Source organism: Phyllostomus discolor, chromosome 4 (assembly GCF_004126475.2).
Source record: "Phyllostomus discolor isolate MPI-MPIP mPhyDis1 chromosome 4, mPhyDis1.pri.v3, whole genome shotgun sequence".
Taxonomy (NCBI): Eukaryota; Metazoa; Chordata; class Mammalia; order Chiroptera; family Phyllostomidae; genus Phyllostomus; species Phyllostomus discolor.
Genome location: NC_040906.2, coordinates 201787499 through 201795427, shown reverse-complemented (window position 1 = coordinate 201795427; position 7929 = coordinate 201787499). Strand labels below are relative to the sequence as shown.

The 7929-nt window shown below is 43.2% G+C and overlaps 1 non-coding gene across 1 annotated transcript; it reads left to right on the top strand.

Annotated features, from left to right (window-relative positions):
• Positions 1 to 5573: 5573 nt before the first annotated feature.
• LOC114495825 lies at positions 5574 to 5706 on the top strand. The gene has a single exon (XR_003684490.1). It is a non-coding gene; the product is annotated as a small nucleolar RNA SNORA66 (small nucleolar RNA).
• The last annotated feature ends 2223 nt before the right edge of the window (positions 5707 to 7929 follow it).

Genomic DNA, 7929 nt, shown 5'->3' with positions numbered 1-7929 from the left:
ATCATCAGACCTCATGCTAGACTCTGACCCCAGTCCTGTCCCTAGAAGCTTGTTCTCAACATGCATCCAAACGCTAAGTGTGTTTGGAAGTCCCAAGGACAGTGACTTGATATCACATGATGCAAATGTAAGACTTATGTAATACGTGTCATGGGCTATTTAGTTTTTAAATATACTTTCACTTATTGCCTTTTCTTGATTCCTTGTCTGTGCTCCTGGGAAGAAGAAATAAGAAGAACGAAACTGAGTAAGTCTTAACTTTTGACTGTTATGGGTCAAGTCTCAAGAATCTGATCAAAAAAATCGTTAGTCCGTTACATCATAAAATTTACATCGAAAAACAAACTTGAATGACTATATCATCAATTGAAGCTAGGTTTTTGCTTTGTTTTGTTTTGCCCCCAAACCAAATAGAATGACCAGAAGCCCAGAAGGGAAGAGAAAGCCAGAGAAAGAGCAGAGTGAGAGGCTGAATCTGAAGGCACAAACAGACAATGGTGGGACCCAATATGTAAATACGGATTCGACCCACAACCTTCAGCACCCTGCTCGGGAGACCGACCCCTTATCTACAAGAAACCCCCCCGGGAGCCAGCCTGTGTGTATCAGCCAGACTTGCAGGAAGCCATATTGCTCTCTTTTGTGAAAACCCAGGAAGCTAAACCGAAGTCTATAATATTGACTCAAGATGGCCAGGACTGGTTTAATAACAGACAGCCTCCCTAATTTTTAGACACTCTTCCAACTTAGGGCCAACCACAGGAAGCCAAATATGTCCCCTGAACCGATCACATGGATGCCTGTCTCCCCGCTGCCAGCAGCCCCCCTGCTGCAGGGCACCCCTGAGCCGTCCCTTTCCTCCACAGAAACCTCCCCCACCACTCTACCTGCCTGCCCACCTCTGCCAGGTGCCAGTAGTGCTGGCTGACTCTGGCTATAGCGAGCTTGGAATAAATAGCCTTTGCTTTTCTCATTTGGTTGGTCTTTACTGATTTCCACCACAAAGAGGGAATCCACCCCTTCCTGGAAGGGGTGCGGTTGAAGCTGCGGGTCAGGTTGTTGGGTCCAAGAGCTTTTCTCCTATTGGTTCGTAGAGGTTAAAAAAAAAAAGGAAAAGAAAAAGAAAAACCCACACACTGTACAGAGTCAGCCCAGAAAGCGGGAAGACCAGAAAAACATCAACCACAAGCATTTATTGAGCACATTGTAAGAGGCCCTGAAGGATTAATAATTTCCATCCTGGCCCTCAGATGACCTTAGCCCCACTCCTCCTCTTGATGAAACCCAAATGGCCCAGCCAAGGGAGGCTCGTCCAGAGGAGCAACTCCTCACCCCTCCCCCTAGGACCCTTTTTCAGTCTCTAGTCCCACAACTCGCTGAACTTCGGCTGACCTCGCTTTGCTAAAGTTCTATAAAAATTCCACCCTCCTTGGCCAGGCAGAACGCCCCCTCGGTGCCTCCTCTTGCTGTGACATCGTGAATGAAGGTCCCTGCTTCAGTGCTCTATGGGTTTTCCTGCACGGTGGGGCTTGCCATGCCTGGCGTGTTCTATTTAATCTAATACTCATAACAGCTCTCTCGGTGGGTGCTGCTGCTACTGATGCCATTTTACAGAGGGCGAAACTCGGGAGTGAAATTGCACTTGGTGGTGCAAATTTCCAGGACAGCTGGTGTGCAAAGGACTCACAGAATATCATGCGATTCAGATGGGAGGGGTCTGAACCCCATCACCGCTGACATTTTGGGCGGATAATTATTTGTTGTAAGGGGGCCAAGAACTCGAAAGGAGAAGAGGATTTGCATTTGCTTTTTATATCCTTTTAAATTTTGACTTCGGTTCCACTTTTTTAAGACACGCATTTATGAGTTTTGTAATTTGAAAAGCTTCGAGGAAGGGAACTTTCAAGAGACAAGAAAGATCACCTTTGTTTTCTCCGCAGCCACATCACGTGACCGGTTTATATTGAGCGCATGATTAATTAAACTTTATAAGCCTCCTTTTACATATGTCGCTTTGTCTCCTCCATCCTGTGCTCATAAAATTGATGTTTCAAGCAAACTTCAGAGCCTTGTATCTAATCTGTGATGAATTTCACGTTCTTTGTTTTGGTTTTTCATTGCAAGCTGGAAACTGTCTCATGTGGACTCTTTCGTCCAACTTACAAGCCATCTCCCCCAGCTCTTCGTCATCTGCCATTGTGGTCTCCGCATTTCTAGGCTAAAACAGTGCCCCGGTGGGCAGAGCTGGCAGCTCTGGGCTACTTCACTGAAAACCTCCTGTCCAGAAGAGGTAAGATATTCATAGACATTGCTCTAAACTGTTTCACCAGCCCACTGTCCCTGGACCTGACCATAACTCCTGTGGGTCCCTAGCACCCTGGGACTGGTGAACTCTGGAGCTGGGCACAGTTGGCCTGGCCATAGGGGGCACCTTCAGTTGCCCAGCTCACAGTCTGCTAAGCATACATATCCCACCAGAATCAGCAAGTGCCCTAAGGTGATTCTGTCCGGGGGGGGGGGGGGGGGCGGGGGGGGGATTGAACCCAGAAACTGCCTACCTGAAACCCAATGTGGGAGAATGAGGAAACAGCACCCACATGTTAAACAGGGCTCTCTTTTCTACCTGGTGTCTGATACAAAGAGTACGAGGGGGGATTTACACAGGTGAGCAAACAGTTAAGATTTGGGAAAGTAGGAGCAGTTGTTCCGTATGACCCTGATTTTGAAAATCAAGCTTTTATCCCCCCCAGTCTTCTGGGAACACGCCACTCCCTGTGGTTCCTTCAAGATGGCCAGCCGAGAGCATGTGGTCACAGAGGCAGAGTCCTGCAGGAACTGTAATGTACATGTTGGCCTTGAGCATCCATATTCTCCTGCCAGCACCTTGCTTCTTCACCCCTCCCCTTCGCTTTTCCCACCTTGTTAAATCCGCATTTTTAGGAGCCCGAGAAGTCTGTCACCTAACAATTCCTTTCTTCACACAAGGCGAGGTCTCCATGAACTCACATGCGTGGCCCCCACATGGTACACAGAACACCGGATGTACAAATATCCCGTCAAATTTCCACCGAAGAATGAAGTCCTTGGATGCAGCCACTGAGAAGGGCCATTCCTCCCTTGCTCAGCCCCACATGGCATGCAGGAGACACTCAGAAAATACTTGGCGAATGGATGAATGAATAGAGGAAGCGATTTTCATCCATTTAAAACAGGTGTTTTATGACTTCTTTAATTTCTTGGGCTTTGATTCCTTTCAAAATATTTCCTCTAAAATACCTTCCCCTTTGGAACACGGTTTTCCTTGATGCAACAGCAGAATTCCGCTGAGCCGCCTCGTTCTCCCTCCGCGTCATCTGTTAGCTCCGGGCCATCTGCTCCAAGCAGAGGGCCTCTCCGTTGCTTTCATGCTCCACACATAGCTTGAAAGGGTCTTTTTGTTGTCGGGCATTTTTTTGCAAGCCTCAGTGCATTCCGGGCATCACCCTCCAGAAATCATGTTAATCAATTTGCACCATTCATCATTATTCCGGTTCAATTCCTTCACGTCCTGTGCATGTCCTTTCCCAAAGTGAGCTCACCTCCTAGCTCCCGAGCCACTGCGTACTTGTCTGAACAACGCCCCTCGCCTTTTTCATCAGGTTCCTTCACAAGTGTGCTGTTCGAATTTCAAGTACAGAAAACCTGAGCTTTATCTTCTTATTACAATCTGGAGCCATAAAATATGCATGTTTTTATTAAGTACTTAAAATAACTTCCCTAAAAATCTGTGACCAATGTTGTTGATCTTTTGGCTATTAATTTTTTCTCCCAGATTATGCTATTTCTGCTTCCTAGTCTGGTTTTTGTCCCGTTTGTCCAACTGAAGAAGTATCAAGGATACATGAATTATAATCTACTTTGACTACTTAAAAGCTGTTTAACTGAGCAATTTTTTGCTCCCTGAGTGCCTCGGTTTCTCCACCTGTAAAATGGAGATGATAATTGGACCGATTCAAGTGGCATCATCCCTCATACTATTAGCTTCTATTGTGTAACAACTGTTTATCACAGAGCTTCTCAACCAGGGTTGTTTATTTTATTGTATTTTATTTTCCCCTGGGAGACATTCGGTGATGTCTTGAGACCGTCTCGATTTTCACAACTGGGGGGAAGTGGGGGAGGGGGGTTGCTACTGCCCTCTAGTGGATGGAAGAATGCTGCTAAACTTTCCACAACAAAGAACCACCCATCCGAAATGTCAATAGTGCCAGGGTTGAGAGCCTCTGGGGATGTACCCCCTATGAAGACAAGAGCCATGTAGGTCATAATCATTACTGTACCCCTGGCACCTCGCACAGCACATGCACATTGTGGGTATGTAGTGAATGTGGGATGAACACTAGTGCTAAACGAAGCTCTGCAGGCTGCCTGAATTCCAATCTCTGGAAGAGAGTTACAAACGGTTAAAAAAAAAACAAACATAGAATGAAGCATTCACTCATCAACCACCAGTCAGTACCCTGTGGCTAGAAAGGTCGGCCCGAAATAGAAAAGAAGAGAAGCCCCTAGGTATTCTCAAACACACTCATCTAGGGTGAAAGTGTACCAGTCGGCTCTCAGGCTGGCTGGGGTGGGAGAAGGCACAGACCCCCTGTGTGTGGGGTCTTCCGAGCTCTGTCGTGTAAAGGCTGGGTTGGCCAAAAGTCCTTATGGGTTTCTTTTTCTATAAAATAAAAAACACGTTCTTCATTTTCACCAATAAGTTTGCTGATTTGGATATCTAGAAAGTGTGTTTGTGTGTGTGTGACAGAGCTGCTGGCCCAGTACCACAGAATTGTCTGTTCTGGAAGTCACATGACCTCCTGGCCCAAATGAAACAGACTCCATAGAAAGTCTACAGAGTGCCCTGGCTGGTATAGCTCAGTGGATTGAGCGCGGGCTGGGAACCAAAGTGTTGAGGTTCGATTCCCAGTCAGGGCACATGCCTGGGTTGCAGGCCATGGCCCCCAGCAACCGCACATTGATGTTTCTCTCTCTCTCTCTCCCTCCCTTCCCTCTCTAAAAATGAATAAACAAAATCTTAAAAAAAAAAAAGAAAGTCTACAGAGCCTAGAGAAAGTCCACATTCCAGCTCCAGGGGAAAGACCAAAGCCATATTCAATAACCCACCACACATCAAACGCCATTTCTATGTGAGTGGAAGGGAGACATCTTTTATATTCACATTTCGGCAGAGTCAATAGCAAATTTGAATTGGAAAGCAGGAATTGATAATAAGAAATATCAATATGCTTATTTATGCTGTTTTTTTTTAAAATGGTGATTATAAAAGTTGTGTTCAGTTTCCCAAGAGAAAGATTTTAATACTCCTTAAACAAATTTCCCTGTGGGTAGATAATTCAGGGGTAAAGCTCAGGAAAGATAAATTTTCATCATTGGAGGAATATGTGCTATATTAGTCATCAGGAAAATTAGAGTAATTAACATGGGTAAACTCCAAATGTATTTAGATTAAATGAACTGACAGTTTTTCTTTGGATAGCTGAAAGACTTGTTTCACACCCCTTGGACTGCTGTTTTGAACAATGGCTATGGTACAAACTCAAGCATTATCTCTGCGTGATGTTGCAGAAGTGAAGGAAACCAGATTTTCTAAAGTAATTGTGGTGATAGAAGTGTGTTCGCCTCAGAAGCTACTGAGGTGGTTCATTCCATCCTAGTACAGTGGGAAAAAAAAAACAAAAAACAATGGCTATAACATCCTTCCCTTCTATGAAATACAACGATACTGCTTAACCACAGTAATAGGAGTAATACACATGTTATAATGAGTCTGGGTTTAAGTGCATCACTGGGAAATCATTTGAATGGAGGAAAAGAGAATTTCGTATAATAAGAGAACTTCAGCTTTATTGTGTTAGATTGTGGCAGATTCTCTACTTTGCCAAAGCCTCTGAGTCTTAGTTCAATAGCCTATTATAATAATGCACATCAAAAATATTTTCCTATGTTTGGAGAGTGGAATTTGTTTTGCAGAACAAGGAGAGAGAGAGATTTTCCAATACAATTAGAACACACTGTATATAGAGAAATTATTTTGGGGATGCCCCCTTGTAATTGCACCAGTTTTAATTTATAGTAGCCATTTATTATTTCCGCTGCTTTGTTCTCAGATGAAAGTTTTATGCTCTGCAGAAATTCAGTGCAATGAGGCAGGCCTAGTATTATTTTTTGTTGTGCTGTGTACATCCAATCTTTCTTATTTATGCTAAGCAATTGTTTTAGATGATTCTTAGTTTTTCTTCCATACTATGGCTCACTCTTGCAGAAATGTATGCAAATTTTTATTTTGTAAAAAATGGAAGGCAAAATCACGCATTATGCTGCTCTTGCAAAAAAATAAAAATCATTAACTCTTGCCAAAAGCAAGGCAGTTGATCTCTCGCCATACTATTGTGTATGATCACTAATTTTCTATCAAGCATTGTCTTATGATAAGCAAAACGGTCCTTCAGGATGCCAAAAGGCTGACAATTCTTTGATAACTCAGCAAGGCTACCTCTAACTACTTCCCAAAAGGGTCTTTTCAAGGAAACAGCATCTATGGCTTTTCAAAAATGCCAGGGATGTAAGCATACCTCAGGCAAATGTAATTGTAATATTAATTAAACGATCCTCTCATTTACTTATTAATTATAGAGCCATAGAATGATAGGGCTGAAATGACCTTGAGAGACCAACAGAGTCAGCAGTGACATGCTCTGCAGGGACCATGTATAAGCTCTCTTAGATCCACAGAAAACTATCTTATTTTTAAAATCTTAGCAAGGAAAGTGTGTTCACAAGCTCCTTTCATGATCGAGCCCAGGGATGAATGCACGTAGCATGAAGAAATGCTTCCAACACAAACCTTGAGTTGCCATTTGCAGAGCAGCCTCGGACACCCCTGGCAGCCACCCCGTGGGTCAGCCAGTGTTGCTTGCTTCCCCTCAGAAGGTACTCCCTGTCCAGGCTTAACACTGCTCACTGCTTCTAACTTACAACCAGTGCCTTCTTCTCCTAGTTTTTCAATTGTCACTGACATTTTGCTCTATTTCTGAAATTTACACTTGAAAAATACAAAAATGTGACCAATGCAAAATGAAAGGATAACCTCCAACCAAACCCACTCTAGGCCCAATTATGCAGCAAAAGAAATTTGCTTATAATGGCCCTTTCTGCCCACCACGAATAGCAGAAGAGGGTAGGTCTAAACAATAGTTCCATTTCAGAGAAAGAGAGAGAGAAAATGGGGGCAGGAAAATAATGTTAAATTTAAAATGGCCATGAACTTAAGTTATGTGAATGTCCTAAAAATACATATTGAAGGTCAGAAAAAAACCCAAAAAGGAAAACTCAAAGAAAACCATGCCTATCCAAATAATAGTTCTCACTGCAGAACACCAAAGGTAAGGAGGAAGAAGGGGATAAGGAGAAGGAGGAGGAGGGAGGTGAGGAGGAGGAGAAGAAGGAAGGAGGAGGAGGAAGAGGAAAGGATGCCATACATTTAGTAAAACTGCAATGCAGATAATTACAGGTTTCTCATTAGAAACCATGGAGGACATAGCAGAATGATAGCTTTAAAGTACCGTTTTTCTTTAAACTGTTAATGCAAAATTCTACGCTAAGTGAAAAGTGTCTTTAGGAAGGAAGGTGAAATGAAGAAATTTTAAGACAAAGAAACACCAACAAGATATGTCACCGGCAGAACTTCAGTACAGGAAATGTTTAACATATTCCCCAAGCTAAAGAGAAATGGTTCCAAAGAAAATGTTGGATCTTCTGGAAAAAAAATGAAAAGCTTTAGAAATTGTAAATATCTGGGTAAATATTTGTTCTCAAGTTTTATAAAATACTTATGACTTTAAAATAAAAAGTATAACATTGGCTTGTCAGGTTTTTAATGTACGC